Below are 27,291 nucleotides of genomic sequence, written 5' to 3'. Positions count from 1 at the left end.
TAACAATTAACACACAGCTTCAAAGCTGGGACTTAACATGCTCATTCCTTTCCCCTCACAGGCAACAGAGAACTCTTTGAGGATGCTACAGATACTGAGTGATATTATGCATGTACACAGGACGGTGGAGTAGAGAGAGGGGAACATTTAACTCAACCCACCTCAGTCTGCTTGGGGTTGATTTTGTAAATGGAGGAAACAAACTAGTTTCTGAAAAGTGTTCCAACATATTTATTTTACTCAAGGTACCTCTGGGAAATGCAAATTAAACGAGGAGAGAACATCAGGAATGTGCTACCTGCTCCGACCACACTGTCGTGCTCCTGTGACATAGCAGGCACCATGAACTGAAGAAGTGGAAAACTGCTGCCAACGGACATTGATTCATGTGCTTAACTGCCTACAGTCATTGCCAACATTATATTAATGCCAAGTTTCTAGCCTCACTGTTTTTTGGTTTTACTTGTTTTAATGATTTCCATTTCTATTCAGAAAGCCAACATTTTTCAAACCAGGTCTTCTCTAGCTAACTTCAGGAGAGTCAATGGGGCTCTGCGCAGAAACGGCACTTCCCTTTAGACGTAGCCCAAGCACACAGGCTCAAATTCCTTTCTTTGGCTTGTCTTACACACTCACGTAAGTACTTAAGTTTTAAAATGAATGAAGCAGCACACTGGCTTTAAAGCTGTATGCTTTACAAACGATTTTTTTAAAACTATGAATTTTTCAATCATATTAGAAAAATCAGTTGTTGGCACATAACATGAAACCTCCAAAGGCTGAATCAGCATTATCCAGCTATGCCATATTTCCTCCGGCAGTTAAAGAGATGATAAGCCTAGATTTACCCTAGGGAAAAGTGAAGCAAGTTCATTTCTTTACCCCCACAGCCAAAAGTTAGGAGAGAACGAAGACTGAATCAGCATGTCAACAACTGATTTGCTGTAACTTAGAGGTAACAGCCAAGCTAGGCTCTTGTTTCCTTTATTTTGCTTTGCCATCTTTCAAGGTAGTATTTTCTAGTCATGTTACACTTAGGAAAGGAAGGTAACTTAAAAAAAAATACTTCTTAAAATAACAATATCTAAAACAATGTGTGTGTGTGTGTGTGCACACATGCATGAGTGTGTGTATATAGAGAGAGATGTTTATTTTTATACACACACATCCATCCATAATAGTAGACTCTAGGTACCCTTGGGAGACTGGATCCAGGACTTGCTGTGTCTACCAAATTTTGTGGATGAGGTCCCATAACTGCCGCTCCAGATCTGTGGCTCCCAATCTTGGATTCAAACAACTGCAGATGATGTAGTGCCACAGCATTTATTGAAAAAAATCCACATGTAAGTGGATTACAGGTGGATTTTTTTCATCTGCACAGTTCTAAACCTGTATTGTTCAAAGGTCAACTAAATTGAGTGTCTTGCCTTACTGAAATAGCCCCAAGAAGGAAAAGAACTGATACCTTGATATAAAACCCCCTATGTTTGGCATAATAACTGGTAGCTATTACTGTGATCATTTCCCATTAGACACACAATGACTTAGAGAAGACCATGAGAATATGAAAAAGTGAGGGAATGGTTTTGTTTCACATCTATATGTAAGGAGCATTATCCTAGATTTTGAGAATCTATGTTTACCCAAGGGGTAGCCAGGGGCAGTGGTTAAAAGTTCTGGGGAAATAAGGATGGAGATGGGGCGTGTAGGATAAAAAGGAAAGGGGGATGGGGCTGGCCAGGGTCCAATTTCCCACCATGTCATGTTCTGTCTAACATGGAACCCCACAGAGTCCAAGAATATTAAATGCAAATCTGACCTTTCAGGACATTATAGAAGTACTTTACTGAGAAAAAAGTATAGATCACGTTTCATTTAACAGTTTGGAAGCTTTATTTATGACTTTAAGTTTAGAATGAATGATGGCCTCCCTTTTTACTCTTCCTTCAGGTCCCACAAATATGAAATCAAAATCTTTCCTGGGATTACACCATTTTTAAGAAGAAAACACACACTTGAGCTTTCCTTGAGAATATAACTAGAAAGTAACAAATTTTCTTATCAAATGAGAATCAACTGTTTAATTTCATTGTTTACTCTTCAGAAAATGTACAGAAGGTTCAAATCACTATGTTGTACACCCAAAACCAATACTATGTTATGTAAATTATACCTCAATTTGTTTTTAAAAGTCACATGGGTGGTAGCATTTGGCTGAAGAGAAGGAGGATATCATCATGAGACCCTTAGAGGCCAAATTTGATTTAGCCAGTGTGAATGATCCAAAGGCCTGGCCAGTGATGGAATGCAAGGACTGGGAGTGAGGGACAAATAATTAGGAACAGCCTTTTTCTTGGGAGGTTTCCTGGCAGTTCCCCTAGCTGAAAGGCTACTCATGGGCAGTCTGGACTGACAGGCTTGATCTGATTTAAAAAAAAAAAGAGCAACAAGAAGACTTGAATAGGCACTTGCCAGAAGAGGATATCCAAACAGAGAAAAACATGAAAATATACGTTGAAAGGGATAAAATTATGTATAACTATCTTTCAAACTTGTCTGGAATTATCTACTAAAGCTGAATATTTATATATATCCTATGACCCAGAAATTCAGTCCTAAATATTAATACTGAGCTCTACAGAAATATACACATTTGGGCACCATGAGATATGATGCAAGAATAGTGATAGCATTATGATTCAAAAGAACCAAAACTGGAAGTAATAAAACTTTGTTTCAACAGAAGAGGAATACAATGGAATGTTATTCAGACAGGACAACAAACTACAGCCAAATACAGTATCATGCATGACTCTAACAAAACAATGTTGAACATTAGGAGTGGGCACAGAATTCGTGCATAAGAAGATTCTAAAAAAACAACAGGAAAGGTTTGAGAAACACTTAGGTGGTAAAACTATAATGAAGCAACAAAAATATTATTGAAGTCTCACAACACTGATCACCTCTGGGTGACTCGACAGAGGAGGCAGTAACTGGGAGAAAGCATAGCAGAGGCTTCTCATTTCTTCTGATTACTATTATTATAAATTAGGCAATAATTATTTCTTGATCTTGGTGTTGGATATAAGGATGTCTTCTTTTTTTGACAAATTACTGTGCTATTTTTCTGCATGTGTGCTATATTTTACCAATTAAAACAAAAGAGCATTGTTATGTGTTAAATTCATGCATTTTTATTCAATAAGTTTTTATTAAAGGTGTAAAAAGTCTGTTCTAGGTACTACACAAATAGCAAGGAGCAATAGAAATCAAAATCCCTCACATTCTAGTTGAAGAAAGCAGATAATAAACAAGAAATGTAATAAAAACAATAACAACAATAATAATAAAACTATCACCATAATTCACAACATACATATAGGAATGTTTGTTGATAAGTGCTAGGAAGAAAAAGCAAGAAGTAATGTGTGTTTGGGGGTAGGTAGGTGGAGATTCCAGGTTAGGTGATCAAAACGGGTCTCAAAGGGATGATAACACTGAAGATTTAAGAGAAGATTCTATCCCATGGAATAGGAGAAAATATTTATGAATCATTATCTAATACGAATATGATATCCAGATTATATAAAGAAACCCTATAATTCAACAATTAAAAGATAAACCCCTGTGGGTGGGTCCTAATCCAATATGGCTCCTGTCCTTATCAGAAGAGATGAGGATACAGACACAGAAAGGAATGACTCTGTGAAGACAATGGAGGAAGACGGCCGTCTATAAGCCAAAGAGTGAGGCCTTGGAGGAAATTAATTTTGAGGACACTTCGATCTCAAAATTCTAGCCTCCAGAACTGTGGGGAAATAAACTTCTGTTATTAGAAGCTCCCCAGGCTATGGTACTGTTACAGCAGCCCTAGCAAACTAATACAGGCCCCATCATCTCTTCTGGGATGGAAAGAAGAGAAAATCTTTAGTCTAAGAGCAATGGAAAGTCATTGGAGAATTTTAAGAATGATGTAACTGTATTTACATATTAGCAACTCACTTCGGCTTTTATTTGTAAATGGATTAGAGCTGGACAAACTAGATGAGGAGAATCAGCTAGGAGGTTATATTGCATTCGTCTAGGCAAAGAAGGAAATGGCAACCCACTCCAGTGTTCTTGCCTAGAGAATCCCAGGGATGGCGGAGCCTGGTGGGCTGCCGTCTCTGGGGTCGCACAGAGTGGGACACGACTGAAGCGACTTAGTAGTAGTAGTAGTAGAAGGCAAAGATAGTGATGGCAGCAGTGATAGAGAAGTGAGAAAAAAGTTTAATGGTTTAGAGGTAGAAGAGATAGTGTTCAGTTAAAGCTCAACATTCAGAAAACGAAGACCATGGCATCTGATCCCATCATGTCATGGCAAATAGATGGGGAAACAGTGGAAACAGTGTCAGACTTTATTTTTCTGGGCTCCAAAATCACTGCAGATGGTGACTGCAGCCATGAAATTAAAAGACACTTACTCCTTAGAAGGAAAGTTATAACCAACCTAGACAGCGTATTAAAAGGCAGAGACATTACTTTGCCAACAAAGGTTCATCTAGTCAAGGCTATGGTTTTTCCAGCGGTCATGTATGGATGTGAGAGTTGGACTGTGAAGAAAGCTGAGTGCCAAAGAATTGATGCTTTTGAACTGTGGTGTTGGAGAAGACTCTTGAGAGTCCCTTGGACTGCAAAGAGATCCAACCAGTCCATTCTGAAGGAGATCAGCCCTGGGATTTCTTTGGAAGGAATGATGCTAAAGCTGAAACTCCAGTACTTTGGCCACCTCATGAGAAGAGCTGACTCACTGCAAAAGACTCTGATGCTGGGAGGGATTGGGGGCAGGAGGAGAAGGGGATGACAGAGGATGAGATGGCTGGCTGGCATCACTGACTTGATGGACATGAGTTTGAGTGAACTCCAGGAGTTGGAGATGGACAGGGAGGCCTGGCGTGATACAATTCATGGAGTCACAAAGAGTCAGACATGACTGAGCGACTGAACTGAACTGAACTGACCAAACAGATCTGGGTTGGGGAAGGAGGTGAAGGAATAGGAGTCAGAATGACTCTCAGGTTTCCAGCAAGAGAAACTGACAGATTCAACTGAGATAGGAAACTCTACAGAGGAGCAGATTTGAAGGGAGACTCAAAAGTGCAGTTTCAGACACAGTTAGTTTGATATGTCTGTTACATTCCCCCAAAATATGTGAAATAAGCCTGGGAAGCCAGAAAAAGAAATTAGCTAAGAGATACACACTTGGGAGTTACTGATATATTGCTATTTAAACTGAATAAGACTGCCAGGAGAAGAAAGCAGCGTGAACAGGGAGGGCAGCCTGGGACTGACCCCTTCAGAACATCAATATTTAGGGTAGGTAGGTGTTCCATAACTGATGATTATCACCAGGTTCATAAATGTATTTTGCATGGCATGTGAAACTGGAGGTATTTATTACCTGAATCCAAATAATTTAGTAAGTTGCCACACAGACAATAAAACTGGGTGGCCTGCCTTCAAGGTTCCAGTAAGACTCATTAAGGTCACTAATATTGTTAACTAAATATGTACAGACTAGAAGATTTACTCTCTTTCTTCTGCTTTATATATATAAGAATATAACCAAGAGCCCATTTAGGGCTCTTATGTTGTCTAAGCTGGTCTCATGCATTAACACCAAACAGACTTTCTGCACCCTATCTGAAAACACTGCAAAGTGAAAATGAAGGTGCAAAGACTGACATTCTGCCCATTTCTGAAAAGAGAAGGAAAATGTATTTGTTCACCTATTTCCTCTATTTTTGAGTTGTAATCCTATCTATGAGTACCTAGATAATGTTGCATATACCCATTAGCAAAATTCCCATGGAAATAAAATTTAGTAAGGTCTTCAGAGAGGTCTAACTTAATGGAAGCTGACAGTAAGAATATAATTTGCTTTCCCATTTGTTAGAAATTAGGAACATATACATATTTTTCAAGACAGAAATGCATTAGTCTCATCACAAATTATTTAATAATAAACTCTAAATAACATAGACATAAACTAGATAAGAATTAAACCAAATTTACATTGCTTAGCTTTTAAAATTAAGTAGGACATCAGAATTAGAAACCATACAATTATATTTATACCTAGAAAATCAGGAGTAGAGGATTCCAGTAAAAGAAATACTACTAATCTCTTGTCTTAGTTAAACCTAAAAATAATTTGCTAGGTACTTAAAGAAATTTTCTCCTTTTCAGTTACAGAAATAGACAGAGATAAAATTTAAATAATATTTCAAATTCCACTGAGTGGTTTATAAAACAAAAATCATTAGACACCACTTTTTAAATAATCTATAAATTATACTCTATAGCTATATACAGTTACAGATCACTGTAAAAATATTCCAGTGTCTCTTATTATTTGCAGACTATCTACACTATTACTGAATAGTCAGTGCAATTCTACTCATATATATAAGCATTAACCATTTCTACCACCCATAATATTCAGTAATTCAGTAAACATTTAAACAGTACTGATGCAGAAATGGATAAGCCATAGGAATGAGTACACTCTTGACCAAAGAAAGATCCTTTTCTAGGTAGGCAGGTTGTCCTTTATAGCTAAGCTTCCAACTATAAGAATGTACATAGAATAGTGAGAAAAAAAGGATTCTCTATCCATTATCAGGTCAATGGAATTAATCCTGGCAACAAAAGGGGTAATAGATGTTATAATCAGCTTGATTCAGAGGATGCCAGTTTGAAAAGGTGCAAGTAAACCATTCTAGGTGGAGAGAAAGAGCAAATTTCCATTTTTCTGCAAGGTGGTTGAACTACACAATTGCCCAAGGTTCTGATCAATTCTATGACTTAAGGATGCTGACAGGCAACCTCTATAAACAAAGTAAACCGGGGAACTGAGGTAGAGGACAACAAAATGCCAATAAGAAAAAGCTTTAGCAGTAGCCTGACTCAACCATCTTATTTAACAGATGAGAAAACTAGTCTCACAAAGTTGAAGTAACTCATGCAAAGTACACAGCAATGGAACTAGTCATTGTTCTTTCCACTACATCATTATGGTAACAAGATAAAATAGCACTTTCACCTGCATATCAAGCTAACTTACAGAAAAAGATTTCTCCCCATGAATTTGCACAATTATTTCCCTTTTCTAACTCATTCTGTAATGAAAAACATAAATGCTCTACTGAGGGTAAATAAATAGTTCAATAAACATGGCTGATAAGGTGCCAAGTAAGAGATGTAAAATGTGAGGTTAAGATCTTAAATTTCTCAAAAATTTCCAGAAAAAAAAAAAGCAACTCTTTGTCTCTGTTACATTAGTATTTTTTTAACCTATTGTGAAAATGTCACAAAGTTAACATAATCGCCATGTTTAAAATTCTAATTCCAAACATACAAACAGCGTTAGTCCGAAACATACAAACAATGTTAGCCCAACGAATATAATACATCATATAGAGAAACACAGCAAGAAAAATTACAACTTTCACCTGCATATGGAGCTGATTTCTGTTGCTCCCTCAAGCCCTGTGATTCCAAAGTCTCTTCATTACATTACTGCCCAGCCTAGCAGGATCCAAAATCTCACAGGCATTGGCCCCGCTGTTTGAGGAGGGCAGTGGGCAAACTGAAAACCCTGAGCTTGTATCAAAGTTTGATAGAAGTTATAAAAGGACAACTGCAACAAACACATGGAATCCAAGCCATGAACAGCATTTCCCTAGGGTCAAACCAACCTAATTATAACTTGTCTTCTTCCAATCTTTGCAACGTAAGGTTTGACCAAATGCTTATCTGTTTAGGAATAATGGCAGTATATAAGCAACAAAAGCAAATTTCAAGATCATGAGCATGGCATTCAAGACTTCCACGACCTGACCCATGACTCCCCCTCGGGCCTCATCTCCCAACATCCTCCTCACGCACTGCATGCCCAGCAGTAGCTGTGGCATTCTGCATGCTTCAGGTCTTTGCGCATGTTGCTCCCTGTCTTCTCCCAGTAACGCTCCCAACTGCTCTTTGGTGTGCATGGACATATACCAGCTATTTCATTTGGCTAGATTCTTTAATACTCAGCTCAGTTGACATTGCAGCACCCTATGCATATTCCTATCTTTCCCTATTTTATTTTAAAGGGTATCCCAGGTGGCTCAGTAGTAAAGAATCTACCTGCCAAGGCAGGAGATGTGGGTTGATCTCTAGGTTGTGAAGATGCCCTGGAGAAGGGAATGGCAACCTACTCCTGTCATCTTGCCAGGAAATCCCATGGACAGAGGAGCCTGACGGGCTATAGTCCCTGGAGTCGCAAAAGAGTTGGATACAACTTAGCAACGAAAACAATTTTTTTAAACTCTTTTATTTTGTTTTGACGTATAGTCAATTAACAATGTTGTGACAGTTTCCGGTGGACAGCAAAGGGACTCAGCCCTACATATATACGTATCTGTTATTGTTGTTTAGTCGCTAAGTCATGTCCAACTCTTTTGCGACTCCGTGGGGTGTAGCACACCAGGCTCCTCTGTCCATGGGATTTCCCAGGTGAGAAAATTAGAGTGAGTTGCCATCTCCTTCTCCAGGGGATCTGCCCAACCCAGGGATTGAACCCACATCTTGTGCCTGGCAGGCATATTCTTTACCACTAAGCCACCTGGGAAGCCCATACATATATCTATTCTCCCACAAACTCCCCTCCCATTGTATGGAATTACTTACATTTATATTGGGTTGGCCAAAAAGTTTGTTCAGATTTTTCCATTATCTTACAGGAAAACCTTTAAGAACTTTTTGGCCAACCAAATACCGTTGATGGTAGGCTGTTCAAGAGAGGGGCTTGCCCTTATTTGCATCTAACAGCTCAGTACAGTACTTGATCATAGTACTTAATAACTTAATAGATGTTTATTAAGCTTAATTTTAAGAAGGGTAGGTTGCTAAATTTAAATATGTTCCCTTTCACCCACTGGGAGTGGGAAAATATACATGGAGAGTATGAGAATAAATGGATTTTGTCTAACTGATGACAATGTTTTCAAAGTATTTTACAGTGTTTGCCCCCTATGCTGAGAGTAGTTTTTCAGGTCTTATAACTCTCCCATACTCAGTAAATATGTGGACCATGTAGTACAATAATTAAATTCTAAGTACTGATTCTCTAGTTAGCTTGAAAAATGGCTTCTCATACTTGAAGGCCTTTTCCTCAAACAAGTGAAAGCTGAAGACAGGAGGTTTTGTAAATATATACTCAGCTAAAAACACAGTAGTTGTGGCTCTCAACATAACATTAAACCATTTTTGGACAGAAACTTTTATTCAATATAAAAATCATGTAAAATATATACAAAATACTGTCACTAAATGTTTAATCAGGGATATATACTGCAGCTTTTGGAACATTTACTCTGTTATCTGTATATGCTCTCTTCATTCTGGCTAAAATATTACTTTATTCTTGTGTAGTCAAAACAATATGCTTGGCAATCATATCATCACCATATTTTCTCTCCTCTTAAAAATTAACAATGTGCTATGCCTGAGCAGATCACAAACTTGGAACCAATCAAACTGTGGCTCCTATAGTATTCATTAACTATAATTTATTATGTGTATGCTGATATGTCACTATGATTTTCAGCTTTGGTATTGAAATATTTAGCTACGGTTGCTGAATATAATCAGCTAGATAAGAGGTTTTGAATATGATTACATGAAGCTTCTTAAATATAGTAAGAAATTATGTTAAGAAGAGCACTGAGAGGAAAAAAATGGAGCTTTTTTCCTGTAATAAATATTATAGGTGATGTTATCTTTTTCTGAAAATTATACTTTATTCTAATTATAAGTACTTATCTGATTACTAAACCATTATCACTACAGATTTAGGAGTAGTGACATTACTTAATTTCTCAAAACATATGTTAGCATCCTAACTGAGGGATTCCAGGTAAACTAGATACCAAATGGAAATCATATTATGTTTTCAATGTGTAGGTTTAAAGACTATGAGCTCAGTATCCAAGTCTGGGTTTCTCCTTTGTTCATAAAGTCACTTTACCATACCAAGAGTAAATTCACAGAAATTTGGATGGTGCATGTATACTTTCAGCAGTTACTGCACACTTTGCATCCTAAATTAAGCAACCTAACGTAATCCACAGTGCTAAAAAAAAAGGCAATTAAAAACATATGTTGGTTTAATTTTTTTTTCCATCTCATACTGTCAGGTCAGTTGTTAAGGTTTTAAAAAAGAACCAATATGTGCACCTAAATGAGCATTAATTTTACAATTTAGTTACAATTTACAGTTCTTACCAGCTAGTTGGAAGCTCTGTGTCTGCATACTAAAAAGTGTAAGTTTGACATTTGTTTCATGTTCTGAAGGGCATTGGATTCATCATGTAAGAGGCATCTGAAAACCTATTGTTAACCTGCAGCATAATAATAGGAAACCCACTATTTCACCCTCAACACATGTGGGCCCAAAACCCTAAAGATAGGCAGGCACAGTAACTAATTTGATTATGAGGTTAATTTAAGGCAATAACCATCTAGAAGAAATTGTTAACTTGTAATCATGTTGTTCCATTACAAATTTTTAACTTGTAATGCTGACAGATGAAGACCGAGCAGATTTTTTCCCATCCACATTAGTTCCCTGCTAACCTAATTACCTGATTATAATTTGCAAATTCCTCTTGGAATCATCAAATGAACTAATAATGCATATTCTAAAGATGAAATGGTTCTAACAAGCTGGTATTTTTCTATAATCCTGAGTATATCTGGAGTTCATAAATAAGATTTTCATTTTACATTTAAAATGTAGTGTCTGGGGGTTATTACTATGAATTCAAAATAGATAGCACTGGGAGATTGTTCAGTCTGTACTATGGTACTTGAGTAAAGGGTGGAATGTGAGCTTAATTTTTAACTTAGGAAAAAAAACAACATTGGAGACTTTAATTTATAGTCTTTTAACAGCCTTATGGAGATAATCATACATCATTTTGTGTGTGTTCAGTCACCCAGTCATGTCCAACTCTTTGCAACCCCATGGACTGCAGCACTCCAGGCCTCCCTGTCCCTCACCATCTCCTGGAGTTTGCCCAAGTTCATGTTCATTGCCTCGGTGATGCCATTCAGCCATTTCATCCTCTGCCACTCTCTTCTCCTTCTGCCCTCTATCTTTCCCAGCATCAGGGACTTTTCCAATAAGTTGGCTGTTTGCTTCAGGTGACAGTCCTTTCAATGAGTACTCATGGTTGATTTCCTTTAAGATTGACTAGTTTGACCTCCTTGCTGTCCAAGAGACTCTCATATACCATTCAATGCACCCATTTAAAGTGTATAATTCATTAGTTTTTTAGTATATTCATAGAACTATGTAACTATCACCACATTAATTTTAGAGCCTTTTCATCACCCCAAAAGGAAGCCATGGGCCCTTTAGCTATCATCTACCAACCCTCCCTCCTAACCCCTTGTCCCAACAGCAATCTACTCTCTGTGCCTATAGACTGCCTATTCTGGAAACAATATAAAATATAAACAGATCCCTAATGCACACTAATATTTAAGGAATCAGCTATTAAAAAAAAAAAAGTAGGGCCTTGCAAAAACAAAATCTGACAAATGTCTTGAGAGGTAGGAGAAAAACTCAAAAAGTGCTATCATGGACCCTAAAGAAAGATAAAAGAGTTTTAAGAAGGAGCAATTCAAGTGTCAAGGCTCCCCAAACCCAACTGAAAAAAGGACTAGGAAGTTTTTATTTTGCTACTGACATTGGCCAAAGTATTTTTGGTGTTTTGGTAAGAAGAAGCCAACACCAGTTGATTAAAGAGGTGCATAGAAAATGAAGAATTCAAACGAATGAAGACCAGGGGTTGGTAAACTATAGTCCACAGGCTAAATGTGGTTTGCTGTCAGTGTTTATAAATAAAGATTTATTGGAACACAGCCACACTCATTTGTTTATGTATGGTTTATGTATGGTCTGTGGTTGCTTTTGTGTTTAAAAAATATTTACTATTTGGCCCTTTGCAGAAAAGATGTTTGCCAATCCCTACTGTACACAAATGCCTCAAATTATTAGCTCTACTTAACAAAAGTGACCTAATAAGCTTTCATATTCCAAATTATGTTCACTAATACTAGTTTAAAAGGACCTGTTGTTTATATGCTAGTAGAAGAAAGTAAAATCAGCTGTATTGAATAAAGCATAATTATTCATTTCAAGGATGAAATTTCAGGCCCTCTTCACTACCATTTGATGCACTGCTATTTTATAGGAAAAGCTAGAGACAGCTACAGAGACTGTTAGATCATCTCTTTGGAATAAACAGAATATATCACTTAATAGCTCCTATTTATATAAATTTTCAAACAACAGTAAGATCTCATATCATGCAAACTTCTTTAAGAGAAGAAAAATGTGATTTTAAAATTGGTAGTATTAAAAAAGTAAATGTGCCTCCAGGTTTATCCTTTATCTAAATTTGATTAATAAAAAATGTTCTGAATGATTATTTCCAAGCATTTTAATGAATTATATATTCATATGAAGTCTATGAAAATATGCTTCCATGTCAATTTAAAAACTCTATAGTTTATCTACAAAGAGAAATAAAAAGCCAAAGGTTTGACTCAGAAACATTAAAACTGGACTGTTCAGCTCTTGCCTGTTACATGTGATGTTTGCCTGAAATGACTCATAACATAATAAAGCTATACAGTCTGGCTTAACATTTTGTATCTGTTGATGATTAGAGAAGCTATATGCCTCAGAAGCCTAGTCATTAATATTAATGAGCTTTGTGACCTAGGCCAAGTTAATAAAACAAACCTTTAAATAACATATTAAAAAGTTCTCAATAATAATTGTGAACCTGAAACTGCTTTACAGAATTTCTAGCATTTTACAGTTCTAGAAAATAAACAGGGGTTTCAAAGACATTTCCTAACCTAGACGAGAAAAAAATGACAGAATGCTGAGTATCCATCAAATATCACTTTTTTTTATGACAGGTCACATAGAGCTGCTTCAAAAATCACAGATTAATGGAACAAGGAATTAAGACATAGATTATTCCATAGGTGACTGGAATATAACTTTATTTAAGAACAGGTTAAATTTTGTGTAGCTCCAAAGTGATAAGGGCCTTAAGATAATGGGGCTTAAGAAGTATCACTATGAACAAAGCTGCTGCTGCTGCTGCTGCTGCTAAGTCACTTCAGTTGTGTCCGACTGTGCGACCTCACAGACGGCAGCCCACCAGGCTCCCCTATCCCTGGGATTCTCCAAGCAAGAACATTGGAGTGGGTTGCCATTTCCTTCTCCAATGAACAAAGCTAGTGGAGGTGATAAAATCCCAGTTGAGCTATTGTAAATCCTAAAAGATGATGCTGTGAAGTGCTGCACTCAATATGCCAGAAAATTTGGAAAACTCAGCAGTGGCCACAGGACTGGAAAAGGTCAGTTTTCATTCCAATCCCAAAGAAAGGCAATGCCAAAGAATGCTCAAACTACCGCACAATTGCACTCATCTTACACACTAGCAAAGTAATACTCAAAAATTCTCCAAGCCAGGCTTCAACAGTACATGAACTGTGTACTTCCAGATGTTCAAGCTGGATTTAGAAAAGGTAGAGGAACCAGAGATCAAATTGCTAACATCTGGTTAGATCATCAAAAAAGCAAGAGAGTTCTAGGAAAACATCTACTCCTGCTTTACTGACTACACAAAAGCCTTTGACTGTGTGGATCACAACAAACTGTGGAAAATTCTTCGAGAGATAGGAATACCAGACCACCTTATGTGCCTCCTGAGAAATCTGTATGCAGGGTCAAGAAGCAACAGTTAGAACCAGACATGGAACAACAAACTGGTTCCAAATTGGGAAAGGAGTACATCAAGACTGTATATTGTCACCCTGCTTATTTAACTTATATGCAGAGTACATCATGAGAAATGCCTGGCTGGATGAAGCACAAGCTGGAATCAAGACTGCCAGGAGAAATATCAATAACCTCAGATACACAGATAACACCACCGTTATGGCAGAAAGTGAAGAAGAACTAGAGAGCCTCTTGATGAAAGTGAAAGAGGAGAGTTGGCTTAAAACTCAACATTCAAAAATATAAGATCATGGCATCCGGTCCCATCACTTCATGGCAAATTGATGGGGAAACAATGAAAACAGAGAAAGACTTTATTTTGGGGGCTGCAAATGGTGACTGCAGCCATTTAAAAACGCTTGTTCCTTGCAAGAAAAGCTATGACCAACCTAGACAGCATATTACAAAGTAGAGACATCACTTTGCCAACAAAGGTCTATCTAGTCAAAGCTATGTTTTTTCCAGTAGTCACGTATGGATGTGAGAGTTGAAATATAAAGAAAGCACCGAAGAATTGATCCTTTTGAACTGTGGTGTTAGAGAAGACTCTTCAGAGTACCTGGCACTGCAAGGAGATCCAACCAGTCAATCCTAAAGGAAATCAGTCCTGAATATTCATTGGAAGGACTGATGATGAAGCTGAAGCTCTAATACTTTGGCCACCTGATGTGAAGAACTGACTCATTGGAAAAAACCCTGATGAAGGGAAAAACTGAAGGCAGGAGAAGGGGATGACAGAAGATGAGATGGTTGGATGGCATCACCGACTCAATGGATGTAGTTTGAGCAAGCTCTGGGAGCTGGTGATGGACAGGGAGGCGTGGCATGCTGCAGTTCATAGGGTCACAGAGAGTCGAACATGACTGAGCGACTAATGAACTAAACAGAAAGTGGTAACAAGTGATTTTCACTTTCAAGTCAGCTCTAACAAATATAAAATCAGTAAGGCTGGTGGAATTTAGCCAAGAGCTGTGAACAAAGACCGAGTTGTGTCACGTATTTGGAAAAAGTTAATGATTTTTTAAAAAATACAGATTATCTGTGTGGAGCAATGTTACCTAAAGTGGGGTGAAACAACGGTTTAAGAGTTTCTCTTTTAGACATTTATGAAGACACTGGCTTAAATAAAAGTAGCCAAGGCCAATGCTGCAAATCAGAACTCTTCCAAATAGACAAAGGCTCTTTCGAGATGGGCCAGACTAATTGGAAAGCATATTAATGGTAATAGAGCTAACTGTTGCCCTTCATAAAAGATGATCTTCCATGTGGGTGGCTTAGGATTAAGAACCACATTACTGATCATGCTCTCAGTTTGGTCTCGGTTTGAAGTGGAGAGCACTTACATTTATGCAGCAGGAACCAGATTTGAGATAGGTTCTGAAGTATAAGAAGTACATTAGGCAAGTGTAGGTAATACACCTACACTTGCATTTGGGAATGCTTACCAAAATTATTATATTAAAGAAAGCAGCAACCCTTCCCCTTTCCTTCTCATTCCACAAGCCACTACTTGGTCTAAGCACCAATTTCTCAAAAATTAGAATGCTGTGTTTGCATTGCTTCTTGACCTTTAGGTTAAGATCAAGTGTAGAATGTTGAATTTGCATAAATTTTTTTCTTCAATCTCATCATTCTCTAGATCATGCTAAATACAGATGCCATATTCAGTTTTTTAAAGTGCCACTTTTATCAAGTTGCTCTTCTAATAAAAATGGTCAGTATCTCCCTCATTACCAACACTTAAAAGTTCTACGTTTTTTTGACCAGAAGTCAAAGCTCTCCATAAACTTCTCCCAGTATACCTTTTCCTTTCTAACTATGCAATATTTAAAATTTACAGGGACTAACAGAGCTGATATTCAAATAACCCAACACCCAGATATAATTTAGGTTCCCACTTTGCCCATAAAAAAGAGTAAATAAAGAATACAATTAAATTTGCCACCAAGCATCTCATCTTTTTACCTTTAGAAGAAGGATAAAAACTGGCAGAAACAAAAATACAAAGAAGGAAATGAGAAACAAACAAAAGACTTAAAAATGTAAAAATATAATTCTTAACTACATCAAGATTAGAAGAATGATTTTTTTAAATGCCCTCTAGTTATTAACCTTAGATTAGAAAGTTGAAAATAAAGGGGAAAAATGGAAATTAATATCTTTTACCTTCACTTCAAATTTGTAATAGAGGTAAAATTAAACCTAGTATTTGGAGATGGGACTTGAATATACAGAAATGGAATAAAGAAGAGTATCCACTATTTCTCCCATTCCTGTTCCTTATTTCTCTAGGTAAAGAACTAACACTAGCAAGACACAGATCATTAGAGGTGGAAGATCATTATCTTCTTTAATAACATATATGTATACAAGAGAAGATGGCTTACAATCTAAGGAACCAGAATAATTGTTAAAAAGCATTTCTCAGTACATAGCACATTCATGGAAAGTTGAGAGGGAGGTGCTTATTAGGAAGAGGCTAAAATAGCTGAAAAGAATCAACATACTATATTTAGAGGTGCTTTTATAAAAAGATAAGGGACAAATATAAAATAAAAACACATCATTTTATTACATAAAAATCATAAAAAGTAACATGAAACTGTCTGAAAAAAGATACTAGACAAAAGTATGGTTCAAAATAATTCATTTTTTTCTAACTTAATCTAAGTAAGATGTTTTATTTGATTTACTGCCTGAAATCCAAAGGTCAACATAACCTGTGAAGTAAAATGTGAAAATCATTAAGGAGAAATCAGTCTGCATAATGACCTCAGTATAACTTGGTTCACAAAATGGGTTAGGAAATCACAACTTTGGTGAGTGGCCCAAATTTCTTCAACTGTATCAGCCTTCCAACTGGCAAGCATGTAGGAAATCTTTCTTCTAGAAATACTATGTTCAAAGAACACTATTACACTGCTTTGAAGTACAGGATATTCATGTGTGACCATTCACATGATTAAAAATGAAATTTTGCTGTGAGTACAACTCACTTTAATGATGTACTTTAAATATTGTCAGGTTATAGAAAGAGATTTAAAGAGCATAATAGGAGTAGTTCTTTAGAAGGTAGATTTATTTCTGTTGCATCAACTCAGACCGATTTCTTCAGCTTAAGGGAATATCTTCCAAGATAGATATGAAACACTAAAATCTATAAAATATTTTATAACATCATCATAGAAAAAAGAAATGTTAAATCTTGTCAGGATTCCATTTTGGATAATCACTTTCCATTCAAATAGTATCCTACAGTTAAAAAAGAAAATGTAACAATTCCATTTTTAAATAATCTATAATTTGAAGGTGGTTCAGGCGGTAAAGAATCTGCCTGCAATGCGGGAGACCCTGGGTTCTATCCCTGGGTTAGGAGGATCCTCTGGAGAAGGAAATAGCTACCACCCCAGTATTCTTGCCTGGGTAATACCAATGGACAGAGGAGCCTGGCAGGCTACAGTCCATGGGGCAAAGTAGGACACAACTGAGCGACTAACACTTTGACTTTTGACTGGTATTAGAATCTATAACTTAATATCAGAAAATTGAGTTTTCAAGTTTAAATGAAAATCTACGCATTTTATTTAAAGGTCTGGGTAAGCACAAAGATTTTCCTTTTCCACATATTCAATTTAACATTGGCCATCTTAAGTATTCATTTACTTACAGAGTAAAAATATATTTTAAATATTTGATGCAATTACTAAATATGATCTCTGCCCATGTTTCAATGTCTCATGGCCATTCTTCTCTTCCTCCTTCAAGCCATCCAATTCTGATCATGAACTTCTTTTCTAGAGTTTAGACCCTCCAAAGATTCTTCACTATTCGCAAAAGCTCAAATTTCCCAGGTCTCCACTTTAATCTTTGTGTAATGCAAGTTGAATCATCTTCTTCCTGTTCCCTCTGCAAGGATGCCATACAAATGTGCCAGTTACTACCTTTGAACACCTGTGTATTTTCTCAAATCAATGCCTTTATCCCCACTTCCTCTTCAATGAGAATGTACTTCTCTAACTTACACATGGCAAAATCCTGCCATTCGTCAAGGCTCAACTGAAGCACCTCTTACATGAGGCCTTCCCCCATCTCCCAAACAAGTCTCCTTCTGAGTTCTTCCCATACTTCAGCTAGTAGTGCGGCACCTAACACATTCTACTGTGTACTGTACTTTCCCTGCGAATGGACCGTCATTTGTCTAGCAGGATGAAAGTTGCTCTAGGACAGGATCTTAAGTGTGTGACCACTGGTATCAAACTGCTTGTTTTTCAAAGCCATCTTCAGAAGTCACTATCTTGAACAAATTATGAAATGCTCTCTGCCTGTTTCCTCATTTGTAACACGGGGGTAGTAATAGCACCTACTTGACAGGGATTCAGTTCAGTTCAGTTCAGTCGTGTCTAACTCTTTGCAACCCCATGGATTGCAGCACTCCAGGCCTCCCTGTCCATCACCAACTCCCGGAGTTTACTCAAGCTCATGTCCATTGAGTCAGTGACGCCATCCAACCATCTCTTCCTCTGTCATCCCCTACTCCTTCCGTCTTCAATCATTCCCAGCATCAGGGTCTTTTCCAATGAGTCAGCTCTTTGCAGCAAAGTATTAGAGTAAGCAAAGTATTAGAGTTTCAGCTTCAGCATCAGTCCTTCCAGTGAATATTCAGGACTGATTTCCTTTAGGATTGAGTGGTTGGATCTCCTTGCAGTCCAAGGTTCTCTCAAGAGTCTTCTCTAACACCACAGTTCAAAAGCATCAATTCTTCAGCGCTCAGCTTTCTTTACAGTCCAACTCTCACATCCTTACATGATTACTGGAAAAACCATAGCTTTGATTGGTAAAGTAATGCTTCTGCTTTTTAATATACTGTCTAGGTTGGTCATAACTTTCCTTCCAAGGAGCAAGCACCTTTTAATTTCATGGCCGCAGTCACCATCTGCAGTGATATTGGAGCCCCCCCAAAAATAAAGTCTGTCACTGTTTCCATTGTTTTCCCATCTATTTCCCATGAAGTGATGGGACCAGGTGCCACAATCTTTGTTTTCTGAATGTTGAGTTTTAAGCCAACTTTTCCACTCTTCTCTTTCACTTTCATCAAGAGGCTCTTTAGTTCTTCTTCAGTTTCTGCCATAAGGGTGGTGTCATCTGCATATCTGAGGTTATTGATATTTCTCCCGCCAATCTTGATTCCAGCTTGTGCTTCTTCCAGCCTGGCGTTTCTCATGATATACTCTGCATTTAAGTTAAATAAGCAGGGTGACAATATACAGCCTTGATGTACTCCTTTTCCTATTTGGAACCAGTCTGTTGTTCCATGTCCAGTTCTAACTGTTGCTTCCTGACCTGCACACAGATTTATCAAGAGGCAGATCAGATGGTCAGGTATTCCCATCTCTTGAAGAATTTTCCACAGTTTATTGTGATCCACATAGTCAAAGGCTTTGGCACAGACTTGCTTTAAAAAAGTAAATATTCTTTGAATGGCAAGACAAATCATTCAAATCATTCAACCAAGCCTTAGAGTAACATGACTGACCATGTTTTGCATTTAGATGACACATCTTTCAAGTTGCTGAAGACATTTTGCAAAATCTAACAGAAATGTTCTCTCTCTCCACCAAGCTAACTAGGCAAAAAACAAGCAAGTGAGAAATTAGCAATATGGTGCAAGGCCCAGACCCAAAAGTCATAAAGGAGATCATAATGCTGTCTCCTGTTTGCCAACAGGTGGGTCTCAAGATTGCAGGCTGCTATTTTCAAATTAAACTTTGATTTGCCTTTTACCTGGCACTGCACCTAATGCCCTCTTCTCTCCTGATAAGACAGGAGACTGAGAATAGTAGAAAATCAAATCTTTGCGTGCTAAGTGCTATGGTGGAGGTAACAGTGATGTGTGGTGCTGTGGAATGAATTGTAACATGACAGAGCTAGATTTTAATGAAGGAATGTTCTGGCTAATGAACTTTCACTAAGCAGTAATTTTTTAAAATACTAAAGAGAATGAACTAGAATATTGAACAATACTATGGCTTCAAACATACATTTAAAATTTGGCCTCAATTACTGTTGAATAAATCTGCAAAATAAAACCCTTCTCTTCCCCCAGCACCACGGCCTGCATTTTAATCACTAGGATTCATCCAAGGAAAACGTATACCTGAGAAAGCAGAGCCAGAAGGATCCTAAGTAGCAGCAAGTGGCTGGGACCTGAAACAGTTAATTTGATTTAGGGACCATGCTATTATTAGTTAAAGGCTCTGAAGGTGGTATTTTAAACACCAGGGTATAGGCTCACACTCTGGACAAAGTCCAGCTCTCTCTACTCTTAATCATCTCAAGGACTGTTTTAAAGTAAGTCAAATATATCCAGTTTTTAAAACATGCTTTTAAAAGTCCTCAAAGAGCAAAATAAGAACTACTCACTTTTTAAAATGTGTATGTATATAAATAAAAGCCTGCCTATATGTTACTAAACTTCTATAAAAACACAGAAATTTTTAGTCATGACAGCCAGCTATGAAACCTTATTTCCAGTTTTTTTCTTGCTACATTAACTATTTCTATTAGTGACTAAATTTTCAAAGCACTGTTTATTAATTTTATACTCATTTTTAAAAAAGGAAACAATGGTTCCTGATAATACATGGTACATTTTAAATGCAAGGTTGTAAAATATTTGAGATAGAAATATTGCCAAATATTGTACAAATGGGCCTATCTTGTACCTCAAATTATTTTGGAAATAAGCACTGAAGTCATAAAAAATTATTTTCATTCAGTTGGTGCAGAATGTAAAGAACAGAATTCATAGGCATTTTATCTTCAGCTCAGACAATCATCCATTTAATAATGAGTTGAGTTACACACTCTCAAATAATTAACACTGAGAAATCTGGCCCTAAATTCAGTCTCCACAACTCTAAAAAGATAAAATCTTAACTGCTAAGGATGAAATCTAACCATAAAAATGTCTTGTTATAGTATTGCCAAATAGGAAACTGAAGAATTATGGATATGATTCCAAAAAAAACCTATATAGGTCATTTCTGCATCCTTTTAGGTCTAACTTTGAACCCTTTAATGATTGCGCTCTTAAAATTTAATTTCAAAGGACAACAAAAATAAATTTTTCCATAACTCCAAGTGGGATGAAAACTCCATTAACTGATATTTGGAAAGTTTTGAGGAATACAGAAATACTTAACATAATAGGTGAGAGTGGGAGAAATGCAATCATCAACACCTAGACTCAAACAGAAAAAGATGAGAGGAAACACTGATTATAAAAGCAATATAACATCTAGAAGTTGAAAGTACCAGCTCTTAAGTCAGACTGCCTGTGTTCCAATCCTGGCTCCATCACTTATTAGTTAAATGGCTTCACCCAAAGTAATTAATCTCTCAGTTCCCCACTTTCCTTTTCTATGGCTGGGAATAATAAGAGTAACTAATCTCAGGACTGTAGCAATGATTATATGACATGAAAAATGCTTGGCATAGTGAATGACACAAACTAAGTGCTCAACAAATATTACCTAAAGTTATTATAAAACTAAGGAAAAGAGAACATTTCTGAAGTCAAAACACTAAGAATGACTGGTCAGAAATACCGTTGCTGAGACATCAAGAAGATGCAGAACAGGAGCACTGAATTTGCAGTAATTACAAATAGGAACAATTTAAGTTAAGTGAAGATAAAAGTCAGGCACTAAAAAATCCATGTTGGTTGATAGGAATGAAGAAGCCAGGGATATGGATGTATGTAAAGTATGTCCATATATGAGAAAATAAAATAAAATAAAATGAGAAAAGGATACCAACAAAGAAAAGAGGCCAGACTCAAGTATTTTGGTCAATAATCAGAAAGATGCCAAATAAATGCAATGAAATGAAAAAGCTTCTAGTCATGATAATGTATTTTTGGAAATACTCAGCTATAGGCTATACTGATCAATTTGATAAAAGAGTTTTACTAAGATATGATAAGAATACACTGAACATCACTCTAATCTTACTAAAATGATAAATGTTAAATAAAAGCATCACCATCCCCCTACCACAACAAGAATATCCTCCCAAAACTTGTAGAAGAACCATTTATACTTGGTATTACCCTAGAAAGATTAGTAAAACCTTAAAAGGAAATAGCAATTGTCACATCAAGATTTTCAGATTCAGTATCTCCATAGGCAAACCTCTTATTTCTGACTGTATCCAGCTTTTCTATTAAATAAACAGTTTTGAACATTGTAATCAACTTTTTAATCAAAACCAGTCATATTGACAAATTAGGTAGTACTGAGAAATGTAATTCATTATGGCAGTTTTCTTTTTAAGTATGTTTTTTAATCAGTTTTAGATGCAGGTGCACTTTTAAAAGAAAAGCAACAAATTTCTACAAGTTACTGAAGTCTCTAAAGTAGGAACTGGTTTTGCTAAAAATATGTAAAAGACAAAAATGAATTATGAAATTCATATACAAAAGCAATCTTAATGATTTGTTAATAATTTCTAACTTTTAAAAGAGAATGCTACTCCACATCTTCCTATTTTTTAAGAATTTAATGAAAAAACATAGAGTACATATACAATAAATAAAACAATACATAAATAAATTATGTTTATTCTCTTCTAAACACTTATTAGCAAACTTTGTTTCAGAAACAATTATGAAAAATATGACATTCGAGCCCTAATTTAATATTACACTCATTTTCTAAAAAATGTAACTAGTTAAAATGACGTTATAAAAATCAATCTTTCCATTTTAACAGGTAGTTAATTTACTTGTACAGATGGTTATTACTTTGTATGACTATTAATATAATACCTGATTTTTGTCTTTTACTGAATCTTGTCTAGGACAAAACAGTAAAGTTCTTTTATAATCCCCATTAAAATTCCTAAGGTTTACTTCTTTTAATATTTCTAAGTTAAAATTTATCAATAAAAATGCTGGCAGGCCATGCAACTTTTGAAAATAACATGCCTACTTAATAAAATGGGTCAATACTGAATATATCAAAATGATCCATTTGTTACCATAATAAAAATACCACTTATGCAAGTTCCTCTTAAATAGGATGATGAACAATAAACATTGCCCAAGAAATTACTCCAAAGTCAGTAAGCTTTGATTTGTTTTCTAGGGGGAAAAAATGAACTCATGAAGAAGGTTAATGATAAATAAATGGCTTTTATAAACTCATTAACTACTATAAACATTCAGTACATTTTCCTTCTTTTAAAATGTTGATTAGTCTCCATTAAATAGTTTTATTTTTTCAGTCTGTCTTCATTTTGAAATCTGTACTTATAACAAAAACTAAGGACACATTTACCTCTTCCCCTTTCATTCAAATTGTACACAAAGTAAAAATATTTTTTAAAGGAAGAAACATTGATAGTGCAGTAAAACAAGAAAGAATACCACTGTAGGCCAGAAAACCTGAGGAAATTCTATAAACTAAAAATCAGAGATTTGATTAAAAGAAAAAAAAATCAAATCAGCAAAACTAAATCTCAAATAAGCAAAAAAGACTGTAGAGGCCCAGAGAAACATAAAGCTTATGGCTGACAAAAGCATGTGTGTCTTTTCTCAAATGTGATTCCTATCTGTGCAGAGTTCCAGAGTAGATGGTGGGATGAGAGAAACAAAGCAAATAAAGGCAAGCAATTTACGGGAAAACACTCCCAAACCTAGAGGTCAAAATCCTGCAACAGGAACACCCTGCTCAGCAGTGCTTCCTCCTTTCACCCTGCAGTCCCTGCATGAAGGCTTCTGTAGTAAGAATCTTATTACCCCCCCAAGGGATGGAGTCTTATCTGGCTGAAGAGTATAAATACTCTCCAGCCAGGCATGAACACTCCTCCATCTATGCTTTCAACCATACATACTAATAACCAAGAATCACTAACCATTTGAAGAAAAATTAGCAACAAAGCTACTGAATTTAAAATGAGGAAATATCATTCAGGTGGAGTAGAAGACACCAAAGAAAACTTTAAATACAGTTGGCATTCTCATTGAAACGAAAAGACTACATCAACAACAACAAAATAATAGGCTATTTTGAAAAAGAGTTATAATTAAAAATGTGCCTGATAAAGCAATGATCAAACAAAGCCTAAAAAAACAGACTGATAGTTTAAAGGGTTCCACTAAAGGAAAAACTATTGCATTAGACAAGAAGGATAAGAGATCCTCTACAACCAATGTAAAATGAAGAAAACATATAAAGAAAGAGAAATAGAAGGTAGATTTAGAAGCTCCAGTAGATTTAGAAACTCCAGTAAAATTACCTAGCAGAATGATAAAATAGAAAGAAATGGATGAAAAAGAACTCAGAGAAATAAAGGAAGAAAAGTTCCTTCTTACCTTAAGATGGATTCAGGGGCAGAGACACCTGAAGAACACTAATAATTAAAATTAATAACTACACTTAATCACATCCTAAGTTACTATCAGGATGCTATGGATATAAATTTCAAAATCTTCAGTGGGGGGAATAGGCAGAAGGAAGGAGAAAATGGTTATTTACAAAAGTATAAAAATCATATTGCTATCAGAATTATTTCTAGCAAAATCAGGTAACAGAAGTCAATAAAAAGTGAAAGTGAAAAGTGAAGTTGCTCAGTCATATCGGACTCTTTGCAACCCCACGGACTTTAGCCTACCACGCTCCTCTGTCCATGGGATTTTCCAGGCAAGAGTACTGGAGTGGGTTGCCATTTCCTTCTCCAGAGGATCTTCCTGACCCAGGGACTGAACCTGGGTCTTCCACATTGTAGGCAGACGTTTTATCATCTGATCCATCACGGAAGTCAGAAGTCAATAAAGAAGTCTTAACTTCTCAGGGAAAATTATTTACATGTAGAATTCTGTCAAGCCCTATTAGAAATCAAGCGAGAGATTAAATATACATTTTTAGTCATGCAAAGACTCAGACCTCCCTGGTGGCTCAGCCAGTGAAGAGTCTGCCTGCAATCCAGGAGATCTGGGTTTGATCCCTGGGTTGGGAAGATCCCCTGAAGAAGGAAATGGCAACCAACTCCAGTATTCTTGCCTGGAGAAATCCCATGGACAGAGGAGCCTATCTTCATAGGAACTCTCCTATGACAGAGCTCATAGCGTCGCAGAGTTGGACATGATTGAGCGACTTCACTTTCTTTCTTTCAAAGACTCAGACTAGTTCAAAGCCTTCAGGTACAATCTAAATGAATTATCGGAATCCCCTGGTGGTCCAGTGGTCGAGAGTCCACCTGCCAGTGCAGACTCGACTCCTGCTCTGAGAAGATTCCACATGCTGTGGGGGTGTGTGGGGCACATGCTGTGGGGCACCACAACTGCTGAGCCCATAGCTCTAGAGCCTACGAGCTGAAACTACCGAAGCCTGCGCATCCTAGAGCCGGCGCCCATAAGAGAAGTCACCACAATGAGAAGTCCACACACCACAACGAAGAGGAGCCCCCGCTTACTACAATTAGAGAAAGCCCGAGCAATGCAAACCTTTATTCACTAAGCACAGCCACAAATAAATATTTAATTAAAAAAAGTATTAAGTAATCAATTCTAGAAAACTAAACAAAAAATGAGGAACATGTAAAAATACAAGAAACTGTAATGTCCAAAAGCAGTAAAACCAAATTTACTAAATTACTAGATTAAATTTTGTAAAACTAAATTTAAATCATTATTGATACACAATGTTAAAAAGAAATAACAATCTGAAATTAAAGTACAAAAGTATTTTAGAATGACTGTCAGGGAGGAATACAAGCATATATACTGAAACTCCAGACATTTTTAGAAAGGAATAAGAACACAGAGTAGGAGAAAAGCTTTTGGATGTTCTCAAAATATTCCTTTTATTCATTTACACAAAGAGATGCTTGACAATAGAAAAAAGGATCTGATTCCTATGCCTTTAGATTTAATATGAGTTTGCTTTTCTTCACATATACCCACACTTGTACATCACTAAGCCCTTACTGGTGAGTAAACGTCACCATTGTACAGTTTCAAAAGGTTCTAAACCCTCTTTAAAACTAATTAGACCAAAATGGTTATATATGGCTTTGAATATCCTATATGGAATGGAACCATGTAATGAAATCAGGTATATGAATTTCTAACTCAGAAAGTTTCAGTTCTAACTCTTGGAAAATTACTTCCCTCAAAGTTCATATGATAACAGAAGCTTTATATTAGAGTTGCATTATGTTAAAACAGTCCATATATGAGAATATTCAAACTATCTCTTAAAATGTTCCAATTAGAACTGACCTGAATCTACAACAATAGTTTTCATTTTGTTCAGTAAATAAATTTGATGTCTTATTTTTCTCCCTAAAAAATTTACCTAATTTTGAAAAGAACTGGTATTTACAAAAAAGAACCTGAAGACCTAAACTGGCACCATGATTTCAGGCAGAGGGCCCACTGCTAAGAATGCTCATGAAAGTTAATTTTAAAGATCTAAACAAGCCTTCAATTTGCAATGTATTCTTTAAGGGCAGGCCAAGTGTCAAAAGCTGTTCTGTCTTCCTGTTTTGTTAAAATGTGCCTTCTTGCGCATTTTCCTTTCGTAAATTTCAGATGAAAATAAATAAATGTTTCTACAGCACAAGGCATCTGGAAATGGGTTAATACAGAAATTTAAAATATTAAATAGAAGAAAAAGATCTTTCTACTCAGTAGACAATAACAAGCCATATTTTCAAGTATCTATTAAGGGTCTTTACAAGATCTAAAGAACTTGTTTGTATCTTGTTTCTAAAGTCAAAATAAGACAGAGGGGGGAAATGCCTATCCTCCAACTTCTTGAAACATAAAACTAAGGACGGTTAATTAAGCCTTTTCAGACCTCAACTGTCATGAGAATGCATGGGAATGGTAATTTCTATAGCACCCAAAGTACAGAATACAAAAGTCTATTACAGATTAAAACCAATATCCAAAATACATTTCAGCATGATCATGTCCATGTTTATTGACTTTTAGGAACAACTATATTTTTCATACATTTAATAACTCCAAAATGAATAGAAGTTGGAAACTACCATTTGAAGTTTCCACTAGTCTCCAAGGTCAGTCTCATTCAGTGATACAAGATCATTTTGGACTTTTACAACAGTATAATTAACTTTCATTAAATTTTAGATTCTCTCTTCTGATCACATATCCATCCAGAAGCTAGGTACAACATTTAAATCAAGTAAAATATTATAGACTTAACCACCCTTGGGATATTTTTCAAATGCTTTTGGAAATTTTTATGGAAGGTAATTTCAGTCATGCATAGTTGGACTAATTTATTTAGCTGAAAATGAATACAAAAATAAGTCCATATGCATAGCCACGAAAATTTAAGGAAATGAGAAAAATTAAGATT

The 27,291-nt window shown here is 36.2% G+C and overlaps 1 protein-coding gene across 1 annotated transcript in view; it reads right to left on the bottom strand.

Moving 5' to 3' along the window:
• The window catches only part of COMMD10 (COMM domain containing 10), a 178,623-nt gene that overhangs the window by 2,550 nt on the left and 148,782 nt on the right, over nt 1-27,291 (bottom strand). The window lies entirely within an intron of this gene.

Source organism: Capra hircus, chromosome 7 (genome assembly GCF_001704415.2).
Source record: "Capra hircus breed San Clemente chromosome 7, ASM170441v1, whole genome shotgun sequence".
NCBI lineage: Eukaryota > Metazoa > Chordata > Mammalia > Artiodactyla > Bovidae > Capra > Capra hircus.
Note: the sequence above shows the minus strand (reverse complement) of the source record. Positions and strands in the feature narration are given on the sequence as shown.